This window comes from Nicotiana tabacum, chromosome 22, assembly GCF_000715075.1.
Source record: "Nicotiana tabacum cultivar K326 chromosome 22, ASM71507v2, whole genome shotgun sequence".
In the NCBI taxonomy this organism is placed as follows: domain Eukaryota; kingdom Viridiplantae; phylum Streptophyta; class Magnoliopsida; order Solanales; family Solanaceae; genus Nicotiana; species Nicotiana tabacum.
In genome coordinates this window covers 152,589,365-152,609,046 of record NC_134101.1, presented here as the reverse complement: position 1 = coordinate 152,609,046, position 19,682 = coordinate 152,589,365, and the positions used below count along the sequence as shown (strand labels likewise).

Below are 19,682 nucleotides of genomic sequence, written 5' to 3'. Positions count from 1 at the left end.
AGGTTCGTGATTAGGCATTCATGGTCGGTGGGTGGGTGTTGCTCCGGGTGTCGCCTATGTAGGGCCTGATGAGATTTGAGAAGAGGGGCAAGCATAGCCCTATGTTCATTGGTCCGTTTGAGATTCTTGATCGAGTGGGAGAGGTGACTTACAGACTTGCGTTGCCGCTGAGCTTATCAACTGTGCATCCAGTGTTTCATGTGTCCATGCTTTGGAAGTATCAAGGCGATCCATACCACGTGTTAGATTTCAGCACGGTCCAGTCGGACAAGGACTTGTCCTATGAGGAGGAGCCAATAGCTATTCTAGACCGGCAGGTTCATCAGTTGAGATCAAAGAGTTTTCCTTTTGTTCGTGTTCAGTGGAGAGGTCAGCCTGCTGAGGCATCGACCTGGGAGTCCGAGTCCGATATGCGGAGCCGTTATCCCCATCTTTTCTCCGACTTAGGTAATTCTTTCTTCTGTCCGTTCGAGGACGAACGATTATTTTAGAGGTGGACAATGTCATGACCCAAGAGGTTATCACTTGTTTTCAAAAAATAATTCTATGTTTCGAGGCCTTAAAACCTCTTTCTATCTCACCTCCATTTGCATGCACAGTCCGAACGTGTATCCGAAAAGCTATTATGTGAAAATCTGTGAAAAAATGATAAAATTTGCTTTTAAAATGAATTTAAGTTGACTTCGGTCAATATTTTGGGTAAACGGACCCGAACCCATGATTTGACGGTCCCGGACGGTCCATAGGAAAATATGGGACTTGGGCGTATGCCCGGAATCGAATTCTGAGGTCCCAAGCCCGAGAAATGAATTTCTAAAGAAATTTATTTTCTGGAATAAATATGAGTTTGTTTGGAAATGAAATGTGTTTGAAACTTTGAAAATTCTTGAGATTTTCTTTGATTTTGATGCTAAATTCATAGTTGTTGATGTTATTTTGGTGATTTGATTGCACGAGCAAGTCCGTATGATGTTTTTGGGTTAGTGTGCATGTTTTGCTTGGAGCCCCGAGGGCTCGAGTGAGTTTTGGATAGGCCACATAGTGAAATTTGGACTAAGGAATTGCTGGTATGTTGCAGGTCTGCAGGCTTCGCATTGCAAATGCGAGAGAAGGCCTGGGCAATCCTGATCGCAAATGCGAAAAAGCCTAGAAATCCCCATTTGTCGCAAATGCGACTTCCCCATCGCAAATGCGAGTTCGCAATTGCGAACAGTGACCGCAAATGCGAGATTAGCAGGTTCTGAAGGGTTCGCAGTTGCGACATCTGCGACCTGCAAATTCATGACTTAGCCGAAAATCTTTCATTTTTCAAACTCTTTCAAAACATAAACTGTCTTGGGCAATTTTCCAAAGAAACGTTCTTCTCCAAATCGATTGTAAGTCATTTCTAACTCGTTTTATTCAATCTTTAACATCTTTTCACATGATTTCAACTCAAAATCAAGGGTTTTCATGGGGGAAATTGGGTGTTTTGGGTAGAACCTAGGTTTTTCAAATTTTGGGTATTTGGGCTTCGATTTGAGGTCTGATTTCTAAAAAAATTATATATTTGGGTTCATAGGGGAATGGGTAATCAGGTTGTGGTTCGAACCTCGGGTACTGACCATGTGGGCCCGGGGGCGATTTTTGACTTTTTGAGAAAAACTTTAGAAAACCTATTTTCATGCATTAGAATTAATCCATTAAGCATTTATTGATATAGTTAAGTAACTTGTGTCTAGATACGAGTGAATTGGTGGTGGAATCAACAGATAAAGCAGTAGTTGAGGCTTGAATTGTGTTCGTAGCATCGAGGTAAGTGTTTGGTGTAACCTTAGCTTGAGGGATTAGGAGTTGTGTCTTATTTGCTATGTGTTAATTATGGAGTACGACGTATAGGCATGGTGACGGTATCTATACGTCGGTGTCAAGCATACCTGTGGCTCTAGTGTTGTAATTGTAGTGACTCCGTTGAGATTTATTAATCCTTAAAATGTTGATTATCATTGTTGGTTCCCTTGCCGAGATGTTATTGTTTATGATATTATCTCCCTTTGATGGGATGTTATTGTTATGACATTGTCTCCCTTGCCGGGATGTTATTATTTACGATATTGTTTCCCTTGCCGGGATATTGTTCTTATACTCTTGTTCCCTTGCTGGGATTCTTTTGTGATTGTTGTTGATGTGTAAATGGGATCGGGTGACACACTGCCACGGAAATATATGAAATGGGATCGGGTTGTACGCCTGCAACGAGATATATGAAATGGGAGCGGGTTGCACGTCTACAACAAGATATATGAATGGGAGCAGATTGCATGCCTGCAACAAGATATATGAAATGGGAGAGGGTTGCACGTCTGCAATGAGATATATAGCGGGTTGCACGCCTACAAAGAGATATATGAAATGGGATCGGGTTGCACGCCTGCAACGAGATATATGAAATGGGATCGGGTTGCACGCCTGCAATGAGATATATGAAATGAGATCGGGTTACATGCCTGCAACTAGATGGGAAATGAAAGTGAATTCTGCATTTGTTTTCCTTATCCTTGTTAGTAAATTGGATTTTGGTTTCTTTATATTCCTTTTGATATTCTGTTGTTATCTGTTACTCCCTGAAGCATGTTTTCCCCCCTCCCATCTTTAACTGTATTTATCTGCTTTTATTTTTCCGCTGTATATGATTTAGCTGCACAGGTTTATTTGGTAGTCTGGTCCTAGCCTCGTCACTACTTCGCCGAGGTTAAGCACGCACTTACCAGCACATGGGGTCGGTTGTGCTGATACTACACTCTGAACTGTGTGCATATACTGGTACCAGAGCGTTTGGACCGCAGTGAGGTTGCTGCCTTCAGTCCAACAGGCGATCCGAGGTAGTCCTGCAGGCGTCCGCTGGCCTTGGCGTCTCCTTATATCATTTCTTTTTTTGATTTTACTTATTCAGAAACAGATTTGTGTATTTCTATTCAGACCTTATTTGTAGTATCCTTAGACAATCTGTGAAATTGTGACACCAAATTTTGGGTATAGTTGTATTTGACTTCCGCAATTTGTATTTAGTTATATTATCAGATTTCATCTTCCGCTTTGTTATTGATATTGTTATTTCCACCGTTTGATATGTTGCATTGAAATTATAAATACTTAAAGACTGAGAAAGGTTAGAAATTAGAATAATTTGGCTTGCCTAGCTTTCACCAGTAGGTGCCATCACGATTCCTGAGGGTGGGAAATTCGGGTCGTGACAATAAAATATGATTATCTAATAATAAGGAAGGGCAAGATGAGAGAATAAAATAATATAACGACGCGGCCACACCAAATCGATCGTTACGTAAAGTGGCACTTTTTGTCATTATATAACGACATATTTAATAATACGATATGATAAAATTTAAATAACAATCAAAATAATATACTACTTAAAGTTACAATACTTTACAATACAATAGGTAACAACCATCAAACAAGTTGTTAATAACAGTATCAAGGCCGGAGGCATCAAAGACACCTCAACCTTATCTCTATCGAGAAAATTCTTTCTCTAGCTACCTCAAGACTTTCACAATGAAATTTCTTAATCAAAATCATCAAATCCAACCCAAACTACCGGACATTGATACAACACAACCTACCACAACGCCTGAACCTCCTAACATAAGTTTCAAACAAAAACTTTTGGATGGAATACATGAAGATCAAATACATATGGTAATTGATCCCACTATAGATAAGTTCCAAGAGTTCCATAATGAAACTAATACCACCCATGCAAGCAACCCTACGGATGGTCAAGGACAAGGGATCCATCTATTCCCGGAAGACCTTAGACGAATCTACCACCCATGGAGATTCTCTACCATAATCAAGCTTCAAGGAAAAAAAAGCTCAAGACCACATTCTTAAAAGAAAAATTCAATAATTGTGAAAAATTAAAGAAAATTTTCCTCTAATTGATTTGGGATCGGATTTCTACATCACCAAGTTTAATAATGAAGATAGTATGCTTAAAACTCTCCAAAATGGCCCTTGGTTTATATTTGGTCATTTTCTTTCAGTCCAGAAATAGGTTCCTAATTTCATTGCTTCAGAAGCTAAAATCGCAAACACCGCTATTTGGATCCGTCTTCCTCAATTATCTACTGAATTCTATGATGGTCTCATCTTAACAAAAGTTGGTAACAAAATTGGTAGGTTACTTAAAATTGATGCTTGCACATCATCAACACTAAGAGGAAGGTATGCTAGGCTTTGTATTGAAATCCTCCTTGTTGTACCCGTTCCCTCCTACGTCTTAATAGGACAATACAAACAAGAAATTCATTATGAAGGTGCAAATTTTTTTATGAAAAAAATGTGGCAGACTAGGCCACTCAATGGTAAATTGTCTCTACACTTTTCCTAAATGCTCTACTACAACTACCCAAGAAACTCCAGCCAACAACCAATCCAGGAAATTGGATTATTCTCAAGACAAAATGGAAGGTTCGTCTGCCCAGACAAACGAAAGTAATTGGAAAACAATTATGTTTCCCAAGAAGAAAAAATCCAATCAAAGCCGAAAGGTGATGCCTCATACTTCTGGTAAGTTGCAACACCCAATCACATTCCCTCCAGGTATGTTTCAATCTTCCTTATTAAATGAAACTGCTACAGGAAAATCTATTGATAATGGCAATGCCATTACTCCTACATAGCCTAAAACCAGTGGGAAAAATCAACCCACAAAAAAATACATTGCAACGGGCAACATGTTTGAAGCATTTGTTCCTCCGCCAAAGTTAATCAACTTTAATTATAATAACATTGATAATAACTCTATTAGCACAAATACTACTTGCATGGCTACTGACGTGGAAGGAGTCCATGAAATGAATGTCCAAATGGCACCCAATGCAAATGACCAATTAAATTACATGCAAAATAATCATTCCCTACCCAAGCGTAATGAAGACCTCACTTACCCCATCAAGAGCCTAAACAACCCCCCTCACACGGCTCCCCCTAAACAAGCCCCTAATTTTCTCTAAAAATGATAATTCAACTTGCATGGAAAATAACCCTCATCTTCACCCTAGCTTACACGTGCCCATGTAAACTCTAGAATTTGCACAAATGGCTGAACCTATCAACCACAATCTCCACTCCAAATCTGAACAAAATCTTATAAATACCACTCCATCAAGCAATATCCAAGATATACATTTAGACTCTACTATAATTACTAGCTCTACTTCATTGGAGAATTCAAAAACAATAGAAGACAATACTCCTTTCCTTCATAATATAAACGACAACCTCCCTATAAAGATGCCAAGAATTCCAATCTCATATAGAAAAAGGTTCCGACTAGATCAAATAGTGAGACATCAAAGAGCCATAACCATGTCGAACCCTCCAATTCCTCCAAACCATCAAACAACCAACCAAATCTTCTACATCCAATCACCACTACCCCAAGACCATCAACCACTCTCATGGGTGGAACAAGCTCTAATGGGCCATGCTATAACCTTCAACATGATACTCGATGGCCACGAGACTGTGATAGTCCTTCAAAACTCTCATTTTTAGCCCAACTAGTATTTGAGGGAATGCACATGGCAATGAACAACTACCTCAATCACATATGGATGAACAACATACTTCATCCACTTGAACCATCGATGAACTTGGATCAAGTCCAAGCCATGAGGCACCAATGAAACCTACCTCCTCATTTCAATCCCATCCAAAACCACTCCTCCCAACTGGACCTACCCTTATTTCCACCGGGAGAAATCTCAAACATGAATCCCATCTTCATGCCATGGTCCCTATCATCGAACAACCCACAAGCCCAGGGCAGCCACAACATGCAAACTCCCCCCATGCAATCCCAGTACAACCGGAAAATCTACAAGTTGCACCACTCCAAATACCTCAAGTTGTCCCACCCCCAGTAGCAAACCTAGATCCACCAGTCCAAGCCCCTCCCAATGCTCCAGAACCAGAAAATGTTCTAATGGAAGAGGAAGATGAGATAAACCTACTAGGGTCAGGTCCACTCCTAGAATTTTCAAGCCTCAACGAGGTAAAAGTCTATCTCTTCAGGGACCTCCTAGAGAAGAGGTATGTACTCAGTTGCCCCCCAGCTCTATACAAATGCTCAATGGATTTGAGGCGACCCCAAGATCCTACAGTATGGAATCATGCAATGATCCTAGTCCCCAGCCTAAGAACCCACTGTTTCAAACTCAAATGGACAATGGTCCAACCAACAATCAAGGCATGATGTTTAGGCCCACAAACATTATTATCTGGAACATTCGTGGGGGTAACAATGAAAATTTTAGGGTTAACTTTAGAGAGATGATAGACACCCACAGGCCATGCATGGTTACCTTGTTAGAAACTAGAATGGAAAGTCACTTTTCTCTCCTAAGTGACTATGCCTTCTCTGAAATGATTGAAGTTCCAAGTGATGGCCAATCTGGAGGTATGGTTATTCTATGGGATGATAGTCTTGTTAAGGTGCACAACTGTGTTAAGAGAAATCAAGAGATCCATGCACTGATTGAGGTAACTCCCTCCCACTCCACTTGGTTATTCTCTTCTATTTACGCTAGTACAAAAATAGACCAAAGGAATATCCTTTGGAATAATATAGAAAATATTAGTGCTAATTACAAAGGCCCTTGGTTGGTAGGGGGGATTTTAATCACGTGATTAGTTCTAATGACAAACTAGGGAGTAATCCTATTAATCGTAGATGTAGCAACTCTATTTGGAACAATATTAATAAGTGTCGTCTATTAGACGTAGGTTATAAAGGCCCGAAATATACATGGTCTAACCTAAGAAAAAAATCTAAAGGACTTATTTTAGAAAGGTTAGACAGAATTTTTATTAATGAGGAATGGCTATCCTTATACCCCAAAGCTATGGTAGTCCACCTCCCTAAAACACACTCGGATCACAACCCCTTACTACTGACTCTTTGCCTTAAAAATGTTAACCACTTTAATAAACCCTTTCGCCTAGAAACTATTTGTTGTAGGCATCCAGATTTTATCAATCTAGTTAAGCATTGCTGGATTAATAATAACCTTGTCAATGCTCAAGACACTTTTAGAAATAAAGTCGTTAATTGGAAAAATGAAACCTTTGATGACATTTTCAAAAAGAAAAAAAGGATCCTAGCTAGACTAAGTGACATCCAATACTCTCCTAATTATTACAAGAGCCACTTCTTACAAGACCTGGAATCCAATTTACAACATGAGTATAACTCCATTCTATCAATGGAACATGATTTCTGAAAACTTAGATCTAGAATAAGCTGGATTAACGAAGGTGAGGCTAATACCAAGTTTTTCATATAACGGCCTCAAATCGAAAGCGTCGTAATGCAATTATGTATTTTACTGACGATAATGGTCAAAAGATTTTGGATCCCAATTTAATTCTAGACCATGCGCTAAGCTTCTTCAAAATTACTTTTAGGACCTCAAAAATATCCTCCCCTAATAACATTAACCTTGATGAGACCTCCTTCACTAAAACAATTGATTTAAGCAGCCTCGACAACCTTCTTAATAATTCTGAAATTACCAATGCCCTATTCTCCTTCAAACCTTTTAAGGCCCTGGGTCCGGATGGCATTCATCCATTTTTCTATCAAAATATATTGGCATACTATTGGCCCCTCCATTATTAACTACTGTCACAAAGTTTTTGAATCTCAATCACTTCCTAATGGATTCAATGATACTTTTGTTTGTCTAATAACTAAATTTCCCAACGTAAATAACATAAAAAATTTTCGGCCAATCGGCTTTTGCAACACCTCTTATAAAATCATCACTAAAACTATTGCTAATAGGATAAAACCTTACTTCCCTTATTCAATAAGCTCAATGCAAGCTAGCTTCATTAAAAATAGGAGAGCGTGTGACAATGCTACAATAAACCAAGAGATTATGAACAATTTACACAAAAACAAGAAGTCTAATTTTGACATGATCATTAAATTAGACTTAGAAAAAGCTTTTGATCGGTTGGAATGGTCCTTTGTTTATAAAACTCTCAGGTTTTTTAAATTTTCCCCTAAACTATCCCGTCTAATAATGCATTGCATTTGTATAAGCTCCATGAGTATCATAGTAAATGGTGTGAGAACTAGCTTCTTCCAACCAAGTCGAGGAATTCGTCAAGGTGACCCCCTTTCCCCCTATATTTTCATTCTTTGCCTTGAGTTATTATCTCGACTAATAAATTATCAAGTAGATACATTGCAATGGGACCCCATCTATTTTAAACATAAAAATCCTAACTTCTCTCATATCTTATTTGCGGATGATATTACTCTAATGGGAAAGACTAACAAAAAAACGAGTTTTTGTATCAAATCCTATCTTGATTTTTTTTTTGCACTGAATCTGGACATGCCATTAACAAAACAAAGTCCAAATTGTGTTGCCTAACCACTGTCCCCTTGAATTAAATCTTTTTTAACGGACCTCTTTTGTATTAAATCAACTAAGGAATTTGGCAATTACCTAGGCTTTCCAATTCTTAGCCACTATCCTAGAGCTAAAGACTTTCAGTTTTTAATTGACAAAATGCAATCCAAATTGTCACACTGGAAGTGTTCCTTCTTGAACATGGCAGGAAGAACCACTATGGCCTCAAGCACTTTGAGTGTTATCCCTACTCACTCCATGCAATACACTCTTCTATCTCCTAAAATCCTAAAAAGATCGACAAGGTCCAAAGGGACTTTATCTGGGGTTCCTCTATTTCCAACAAAAAAGTACACCTAATCAATTAGCAAGTTGTTACTAGGGATAGAACTGAGGGAGGATTAGGGATTCATCAAGCAAAGTCAAAAAATCTAGCCCTTTTTTCTAATCTTGTTGGGGACTCCTTAATAATACTTCATCTCCCTGGGGCCAAATTTTACTATCCAAATATGGCACTAGGAATACCATACATCACTCCTCCTTCGTCTGGAAATCTATTTTTGCAAGGTTGGAAAGTTTGCAATAAGGGGATTCTATGGCACCCTTATACCCTTATACTAACTCCAATATTAACATTTGGAACAACATTTGGATTTACAATTATAAACCACTTAGAAGCCTAATTGAAGGTCCCCTCAACATAAATGATCAGGACCTTTGTTTAAAAAACCTCATTCAGAGGAATGAATGGAATAGCAAGGTCATCTCTTTTGAACTACCTGACAATATCCTCAACAACATCCTCTCCACTCCTACTCCTGGCAAAGGTTCAACAACTGACAAAATAAGTTGGCATCCTAATTCTTCAGGTAACTTTTCGACTAAGTCTTGCTATAAACTAATCCATGAATATGACCCTACCACAAGACCCTTTAAATGGATTTGGGAGCTCCATTGCCCGATTAAAATTAAATTCTTTTTATGGCAATGCATGCACAACCGTATTCCTTGTCGGGCCTACTTAGCTAAAATAGGTATCAATATTGATCCCAACTGTACAATCTGTAGAGCAGGAGTTTAAGACATACAACACATCTTTACTAGCTGTTCTATCTCAATGCACTTTTGGGATAAAATGGGCTTACCACCTCTAGATATTGAGAATAATAAAAACTAGCTAGCAAACTTAAGAGATTTCTTCATTAAGAATTGCAATTATTCCGAAAAGTGGACTACTATATTTTCCTATTGTATATGGGAACTATGGAAAAACAGGAACAATAATAACATCAACAACTTAAATAACAACCTGGACATAAGAAAGGTCATACATGCATCTTGGGAATTTATTTTCTTCACTGAAAGAAATCTTTTTGTGGAAAGAACAATCAAAATAGAAATTAGTTGGATAAAGCTTGACAAAGGCTTTATTAAATTAAACTGTGATGGTGCTTTTGATAACAAGAGTAGTAGGGCAGGATTTGGAGGAGTCTTTCGAAACAACAAAGGTGACTGGATTGTAGGCTTCCATAAAACATGCAAAGCATTTCTCCCATCCATGCAGAGCTACAAGCAATACTAGAAGGGTTAAAAATAGCAAGAGACATGAACTTCACAAGGATAGAAATTGAAACTGATTCCACTGAGGTTATTAAGCTCATTTACGAAAATAACTCTAACTATTCTAATGTTGTTTGTGAATGCAGATGGCTAACGCACCAGCTGAAGATCCAAACGCTGAAGCATAATTTTAGAGAAGGAAATATGGTGGCCCATACACTAGCCAAGCAATCCACCAAAAATGTTTCAACGTCTAAATGTTATTACCATGCACGTCCACCTTTTTTTGTTGAGCAAGAAATTACAAAGGATAAACATGGAGTTTGTAATGACATTAGAACTTTATCTAGCAATGTGTGTAACTATTTGGCATCCATGGGTAAACGTTAGTGCCCTCAAACTTTCTGCCATGACTATGTAATTTTACTTAGTTATATATATAATATCCGTGTGTTATGTTAAAAATAAATAAATCAAGGCCTCTCCACCAATCCTTTAAAATAAACATGCCAATGTATCCATATCTTCGCTTATACATACTAAATAACCCAGAAAAATGACCATATATATATATATATATATATATATAGCCCTCCTTTTGTATCTCAATCATTCAACCCCATCTATTTTAACCTATAGTAGTTTATCTTAGCTTAAATTGTGAACAAGACAAAGTAAAGGAAACTGCAAGGATGTTTCCAAGACAATGTATGTGGCTGAATCAAATTTGGCCAAAAACTCCAAGAAATTGCCATTGCAGCAAATGTGTCAAAGTTGTAGTGCATGCGCCGCCAACAGTTGCTCACGACAGATTTGCCCTGCAGCCCCACATCCCCTATCTCTGCCGTATAAACAAGAGGATAAAAATGTAGCTTGATCACTTTAACAAGAGGCCAGAGACGGCTCGCAAGCTGTGAGTTCACGTAAAATTAATAATTTTTGTTCATATATTATAAATTTAAATTTTGGACTCGTTTCTATAAGATATCTCATATCGGAATTCATATTTGTTCTAATTAAATGAAGAACTTTTAAATGTAGGAGCTTCGAATTCATTGTACTTTTAGTTAAACAAAAAATTAAAATATACTTTTGTGTTGAACTCTTTTTATCAACACAAAGAAATAGTAGTAGTTCTAGCGCAAAACACTAACACTTTCTCTATTTTTATTCATCCCTAACTAGCTTATTGGCATTGACGTAAAACACGTTACACGACTTTGGTTCTTAGCTTAGTTCAATTTTCCCTCATCTTTTTCAAATAATATGAAGCTCCATCACAACGCTAGCTTCCGTATGTGCTTTTTCTCCTCTTTCGTATCATATTGAATTTCAAAATTCATACCCCACTAGTAATTTGTTTAAAGTATTTTGTCGTATTCATCGTCTGAAAGCACTCCAAATCGTAAAATCTGTACGAATTTAAATACTTAAACCTTTTGCTAATCGACGTTTACGTGTTTTTAGGTAATCACAAGTTGATATCCCTGTCAGCATGAGTTTGAGTTTGTGTTTTAAATTATAAATAGTAGTTAGTTGCTACTTAATTACTTCGTTTATAGTATTACCGGTTACGTAACACTTTCTCCACAGATTACACCTCCTTCTTTCTTTTCAATTTTTCTTTCTCTCTCTCTCTTTGGTTATTTCTTTCCCTCTCTTGTTTCATGTGAGACTAGGAATGGCAGGCGGTGCGGGACAGTGTGGGTGCGGGGCAGGTTCTGTCTGAATCCGCAAAATTTAAATCCGCCCCGCCCCACCCCGCATAGAATTTAAACCCGCATGCACCCACAATTTTTTTTATTTATAAAAATTCTTTCTTTTTTAGAAAGCTAGACTTAAATATGATTTTTTTAATAAAACAGTTAATTACATCCAAAATGTTCTTAAATTCCTATATTTTGCCTCTAAATCTAGTGATTATGATAGAAGGTAGAAAATGCAGAGGGAAAAGGAAAAAGTTGACAATGATTAATATAGGTGATGACAACTTTGCAGAATGTTATTCATGTCCTGTCACAAGATTTCATTTTTATTTCCTTCAACCTATAAATCTGTCACAAGATTTTATTTTTATTTCCTTCAACCTATAATGCAATAGCGGTCATCCCACATGGACGAAGTTATAATACTGATTCAGTTTTACTAAATACAAAACTTTCAATAAAGAAACTAAAACACACCAAGCTCCAACTCATGATACCATAAAAGCCATTAGTTGGTCTGTCTTTTAGTAGGCCATTCCCCCTTATACTTAACAGAAATGACATCAAGGCATCTCCACTACAATAAAACCAGGAAAAAGCAAAGCAACAACTAGGCTGAACATTAAGCAAAACAGGTTTAGAAACATCAAAATAAACTCTACATTTATCGACACAGATCCCATTGAGCAGGCTGTTGTGGGAGTTTCAATTTCTGTATTCAATCAAGCATCAAACATTGCAATAAAAGCAAGGAGCAGAAATTCTACTGCAGAATGAAGGAGATGCTGAAGCAATGAATACTGAATCAGAACTCAATGCCAGAACCAACAACGTTGGACCATAAACCATAATGTTGAAGCAAAAACACATCTCAAAAGGCATAGGAGCAGTAGCTTTAACAAACTACAAAGCTGTTAGCAAGGTCTATTGGTCTATACTAAACAAAATCTATCAAACATTCTCCTCCTCTTCTATCGATAACTTGAATCCGACTCTTCCTCTTCGTCAAGTAATGTTGGACATGAAACTTTGTCGACCGTTGAAGCCAAACCTAAAAAGAAACATATATAGTATTAAAAATTAAAAAATCACTATTAACATTACAAGTCATTGAAAAAATCACTTACCATTTATTTCTTTCCATAACCAAGTGCGAGCACACATTAAAGCCTCCAAAGTAGTAGGATGAAGTCTACTACGATGCAGACTAATCAATCTCCCACTAGTACTAAATGCAGATTCTGAAGCAACGGTAAAGACAGGAATGGCTAAGAGGTCATGAGCCATTTTTTGTAAAGTAGGAAACTTTAATCCGTTTGTCTTCCACCAGCTTAAAGTGTCAAATGATGGTGTGCGGGGGTAGCACATTTTCTTCTAAATAAGAATCCAATTCTGATCTTGTGCCCACGTTCGAGCTACTCGACGCGACAAACCTACCAAAACTAGACAGTCGGTCACCCTCAACATGACCAACAACTTCACTAGAACTAGATGCTTGGGATGACTCAACTCCATGCGTCAGAAATAAGTTTTCTTTTCCCAGTTTCATCAACAACTTCATCGACTTGCATATGCAATTGACTCTCACTCTCTATAGGAAAAGTACTAGAAGATGAACCAACCAGATTCTCTTCATTTTGAGACTCCATACTTTTCTACAAAAAATAAGCTAAATTAATATTATGAGACATTTCTAAGTGCACATGGAAAATGAAAAAAGAGTCTATTAAGCAGTTTATGACAAAAACTATATATGCATCCCAAAGCAGTTTATGACATAAACATATATGAATCTGCAACAGAGCTTGCAGTTTGACTAGCAGTATTAGTGAATGAAATAAAACAGAACTATGCAACTATTTACTGAGGCATGTATTGCAAAACTGGTGCCACTCATCAATGAAAAAAATCATATACAAAAGAAAACCTTTTCTTTGTAAGGAATACTGATTGGCTTTACCAAGTTTCCGTACTTCTTGTGGATTGTGTGGAAAAAGAAAACTAATGCTGATAGCTAAACTCCAACTTCCTTTTTCTGATTTTCCTTATGAACACCTAAAATTAGCGCAACACATGGGTGTAAGGAAATCATATTCAAATTCTGACTTGACACCAATTGAACTTTGGGATTAAAAATGAAATAGAAATTCCATTGGTTTTACACAAATGGTCTTCTTGGAATCATATTTACCTTTGGCCTTCTCTACACAGCCTTAGAGAACAGAAAATATAGGTCTTTATCACTGATCCCCATAATGTGTTTGATAAAATTTCTCATAGAAAAATAAAAAATACAAAGCTTTAAACCAAAATTAAATAGGAATTCCACGACAAAGATAAAGCCCAAAAACTTAGTTCAAGATTACTAGAACCAAAAAATAGAGCTATAGTGATAAGTAGAATTCAGAGAGGAAAAGGGACTCACAATCCTTGATAAACCACAGAATAATGACCTTCAAAATTGAAAGCTACTGTAAATTTCTCGGATTATCGAGCAAGACTGAGAGGGGAGTCGAGGACCAAGGAGAGTCAGAGAGAGATGACTGATGAGCCGTAAGAGACAGAGAGAGAAATTTGATCTAGGATTTTAATATTTAGCCTTTATGTTTATTTGTTTAAAATATTAAATCCCCACCCGCGACCCGCCCCACCCCACATTATTTTTTTAATTTAAAAATTGAACCTGCCCCGCCCCGCCCCGCAACCGCAAATTCTCAAACCCGCACCCCCCGCCAACGTTCAAACCTGCGTCGTCCCTCACCCACACCGCCCCATTGCCATCCCTATCTGAGACCTTCTAATACCATGATGTCCCAATATTTATCTATTTCTTTATTCGAAAAGCGTGGTAGAAAGCCGTGTGTTATTCTCCTATGCAATATAATTACTAGTATCTATGAAGTGTGTTGCACGTCAATAATGGTACGTAATGCTTTAAACATTTACTTATATGAAGGAACAACAAAATTAAATTAATGAGAGAAATTTTATTTATAATAATACAACAATCATCTAAATGCCGAAAAATATTATTACGTTAGTGTAACAACCCGGCCGGTCGTTAAATGAGTCATAGCCCTGTTTCCCCCATATCTGCTTTTTTCTGTGTTCTTCAGCTATATTTTATCGTATCATGTTGGTTGATTCGGGTCTGGAGTGATTTTTTGGAGTGGAATGAGGCACTTAGCCTCCTATTTGGAAGCTTAAGTTAAAAAAGACAACCAGATGTTGATTTATGAGTAAACGATCTCGGATGAGATTTTTGATGGTTCCGTTAGCTCTGTTAATTAATTTTGGAATTAAGAGGGTGTCTGAATGTGATTTGGAGGTCCGTGGTAGAACTAGGCTTGAATTGGTGAAATTGAAAATTTGGCGTTTCTCGGTCGCCAGTGAAATTTTTTATATCGAGGTCGGAATAAATTTTGGAAGTTGGAATAGGTTTGTAGTGTCATTTGTGATGTGTGTGCAAAATTTCAGGTCATTCGGAGGTGATTTGGTAGGTTCCGACATCGTTTGTGGAATTGAAAGTTTAGAAGTTCTTAGGCTGGAATCCGAAGGTGATTTGGTGATTCGATGTTGTTTAGAGTAATTCGAAGGTTCGGCTTAGTTTGGATGATGTTATGGGGTGTGTTGGTATGTTTGGTCGAGGTCCCGAGGGCCTCGGGTTAGTTTCGGGTGGTTATCAGATCTATTTGGCCTTGGAAGTTAGAAATACTTGATATCTTGTGTTGGAAAGTTGCAGGTCTCGGATCATTGGGGAGTGCAGCCGCGATGTGGATTGCGTGGACCGTAGTAGAAGGATGCGGACGCGGTAGGGAAGTTTGCGTGGAGAGGAAAGGGGCCAGGTTTGTGGACGCGGAGGATTTTACTCGGACCGCGGAAGGTGAGGCTTAGGGTTCGCGGCCGCGATGGAAATTACGCGGACCAAAATAGTAATTGTGTGGCCGCTATGAGGAATATGCGGACCGCGGAATGGGAGTTTAGAGAGCACTATATAAGCGAGGTTTAGGGTTTTCTTTCACATCTTGGACTTTAGGAGCTCGGTTTGAGGCGGATTTTCGAGAGTTTTTCAAGGAAATCATTGAGGTAAGTAATTTTAACTCGGTTTTGGTTAATAACCTTGAATATATCATTAATTTCTTCTTTTGATTAGTGATTTAGGATGATATTTGGGAAAAAATTGTGAAGTTTCATAAAATGAACTTTTGGGATTTAGAAGCCGATTCGAAATCAGAATTGAGTGAAACTAGTACGGTTAGTCTCGTATTTGAATGGGTTGTTGGATTTTGTAACTTTGGTCGGATTTCAAGATGGGGGCCAAGGGCCCGTCTTTTGAGTTGTCTTTTTGACTTTTGACCTTAAGCTTAGCATTTTCTTATGGGATTGATCCCTTTAGCTTGTGTTGATTGTGCCGAATTTTTATGGCTAGATTCGGAGCATTTGGAGGCCGATTCTAGGGGCAAGGGCATCGCAGAGTAGAGTTTTGATCGGTTTGAGGTAAGTAATGATTGTAAATCTTGTCCCGAGGGCATAAAACCCCGGTTTCACATCATTTCACTATTTGGAGGTGACATACATGCTAGGTGACGCGCGTGTGGGCGTGCACCATTGGAGATTGTGACTTGAACCGTCCCCTAACAACTATTAAGTTGCGTATTTGACTGAAAAACTATATGATACTTATGCGTTTTAGAAAGAATTCCTTTAAATTGAGTTGAATGCCATATTTGGGCCTCGTGCCAAAGCTGTTTGGACCCTTAGGGGCCTTTTCTTGTTATCCTCTCACTGTTTTGATTTAAGATCCATACTCAGTCATGCTGCATTTACTGATTTCATAACTTAGTTTTTATTACTCCGTTTTTTATGCATAAAATGATATGTTGGGCTGAGCACCCTGTTTTTACCGATAGCCACTTCGTGGCTTGAGAGGTTGTGATTGAGTGAGGCCGAGGGCCTATTTTTGTGAGGATATTATGGGATCGGGCTGCGCGCCGCAGCATGTTGTTACTTATTTATGATTATAAGAGAGCCGAGGGCCTGATTGATTTATGTCACGAGGTGACTTGTTATAGCGCTTGAGCTGTAGGAGCCCCTCCGGAGTCTGCACACCCCCAGTGAGTGCGAGTACCTTGAGTGAGTGATATGATGTTTTTCCCGAGGGGCTATTCTTGATTCATGTTGTACCTGAGGGGCTGTTTACGAGTGACTGTGAGGTTACCCAAGGGGCTGTTTCTGAGTAATGTTATGCCCTAAGGGCCGTTTATGATTCATGTTATCAGAGGGGCTGTATACGAACGCTGTTTGCCCGATGGGCTGTTTATGATTTTCATCATTTTTACTCCAAATTGCATTGTGCCTCTGTTGAAACTAGTGAAAAACATCTTCAAATGATTTTTACCGAAAAATGGATATTAAACGAGATTATTTGACTCATACACTAATTTGGAAGCATGTTGTACTTACTGAGATTTCATGATGTGGATTTTATGTGTTTCCTACTACTCAATCTTTATTTACCTTTATTACTTACTGAGTTGGCGTACTCACATTACTCCCTGCACCTTGTGTGCAAATCCAAAGGTTGCTGGACGTGCTAGCGAGCGTTGATTTTCGTCCGTCGCAGATATTTTGGAGTTGGCAAGGTAGTTGCATAGCGATCTTAGCCTTGCTCTTCTCCCTCCTATCTTCCTATAGATATTATTAGTTTATTTTCAGACTGTATTAATCTTAGCATTTCGGACAGTTTTTTTAAGTAGATGTTCATGACTTGTGACACCGCGATGTTGGTCTTTTTTTTTTCTTTCCGCACTTTGTTATTCAGACTTATATTATGAAGTATTATTAATTAATAGCTTAAATACATCTTCATTTTGGATTGTCGGGTTGTTTTGGTAAAAGAGTAGGCTTGCGTAGTTCTACGTTAGGCGCCATCACGACGTGGTAGATTTGGATTGTGACAATTAGCATAATACGACAACAACATACCCAGTATATTTTCAACAGGTGGGGTCTGGGGAGGGTAGTCTGTACGAAGACTTTACCCCTACTTAATGAAGGTAGAGAGGTTGTTTTCAATAGTCCCTCAGCTTGGAAAGCAAGAAGGAAAAGAGAAGAAAAGGAGGGAGATAAAGGATTTTACATGAATTTAAAATAAAAGGACATCATCAAAACTTATACGAATGATCAATTTTGTCATGTTAGTAAGATAATTATGTATTACAGTTTAAAAGTATTTAATGTGATGATATCTTAACGAACACTTCTTTGTTGACAATATTTATTTGTTAAGTTTCCTCCTAACTCTTGTTGTCGATCTTGATATCCCTCTTGAAGTGCAACATACAATTGTTCGCGCAAGAAAATATATTGTGATAAATATAGTCCAATATTTAGGATGTTTGTCCTTGTGCATTATTTATTATATTTGCAAAACATAAATATAGTAAAAATTATTTTCACACAAATATAACATAGAAACATTTCTCTTATTAAATGCCCTACTATTACCATTGGGATTGATAACCAAGTGTTCAGGAAGAACCAAATCATCTTTTATTGGATGATCTTCTTCGTTTTTTACACGAAGCAAGATATTGAATACTGGATCAGTTCTTACTTTATATTTCTTGTCAGTTGAATCTTTTTCATTTGAGGCCAGAAGTATAATTTTGGCAAGCTAGCTTTTACAGTCTTTGCTTTTGTCGATTTTGGAACTACTGGTAGTACTTGACATAAAATACATCCCAAACCATTAATTTTCCACCAAACAATTCATTAATATCCAATATATTTCTAGAACTCCGGAAAATTTTTTCGGTCGTTTGACACTTAGCCATAAGTACTTCATCCCATATTATCAATATTTTGTTCATAAGTACTTCATCCCATATTATTAATATTGCGTTCCTTATAAATTTAGCACCATTGCTCTACTTTGATATATTTGTAATGGTTATTTAAGTTGTCTGAAGAGGTATATCAAGTCTAAATTGGGAGGCCTCACAATAAAATCGTTGTTGGTACACCACTTGATATTATTACTAATATTGTCATGTCTCTTGATATGATATTTGAAAGTAATGCATGACATAGAAATATTATTTCGGTTTTGCCGGAGGCATCTACAAAGAATAATCCCGTTATAGCAGAGTCGACTCTTCATAATATAGTCTTCAAAGCTTGTTCTTGTTTAGGATTTAGCTTTGATTGTGCTTCCTTAGACACTTGTATAGTATTTTGATTCTTAATAATATACTAATAATTTTACTTTGTGTTCTAACGTTCTTTTTATGTAATAAATTTATGTACCCTAAGATTTTTGTTTTACTTGAATATGAATTTTACTCATATGATGAATTTGAAAACTAATTGAATTGGACTCTGTCATGACCCGGTTTTTCCACAGTTGGGATTGTGATATCGCCTAACTTTTAGAGTGCTAGGCAAGCCAAAAGATAAAGATCTAATACACTATCACTATCCAAAACAGTAAATAACAATAATTTAAACCAAAACAAGGTAAAGAAGTGCGAAAATTTATAACAATCTAAACACTAATACACGACTATCCAAAATATGGCGTTACAATCAATGAACTTCTAAGAGTTACTACAAATACTGGTTTAAAAGAAATACATCTGTTCTCGAATTAAAAGAAAACATGAAGACTAGGATAAATGGAAGAGGACTCCAGGGTCTGCGAATGCCGACAGATCTACCTTGGGTCTCCTGATGGACTGAAGGCAGCAACCCAACTCTGATCAACGAGGTCCAATACCGATATCTGCATGGAAAGTGCAAAGTGTAGTATCAGTACAACTGACCCCATGTACTGGTAAGTGCCAAGACTAACCTCGGTGAAGTAGTGATGACGATAGGACACGACAATAACATGAACCTGTGTAGTTAAATCATATATGAGAAAATAACAACAAATCAAAAATTTAGCAGATAATAACGGGAAGGGGAAAACATGCCGAGGGGA

The 19,682-nt window shown here is 37.6% G+C and overlaps 1 non-coding gene across 4 annotated transcripts; it reads right to left on the bottom strand.

Moving 5' to 3' along the window:
* Positions 1 to 12,472: 12,472 nt before the first annotated feature.
* LOC107771190 (uncharacterized) lies at positions 12,473 to 14,271 on the bottom strand. 4 transcript variants are annotated; one of them, XR_012705553.1, is made up of 4 exons: positions 14,124 to 14,271; positions 13,626 to 13,753; positions 12,826 to 13,353; positions 12,473 to 12,749 (listed from the first exon to the last, which is right to left on the bottom strand). It is a non-coding gene; the product is annotated as an uncharacterized LOC107771190 (transcript). The 4 variants fall into 4 exon arrangements; XR_012705552.1 differs by having other exon boundaries at positions 13,659 to 13,753; XR_012705555.1 differs by having other exon boundaries at positions 12,826 to 13,348; positions 13,659 to 13,753.
* Between the last annotated feature and the right edge of the window lie 5,411 nt (positions 14,272 to 19,682).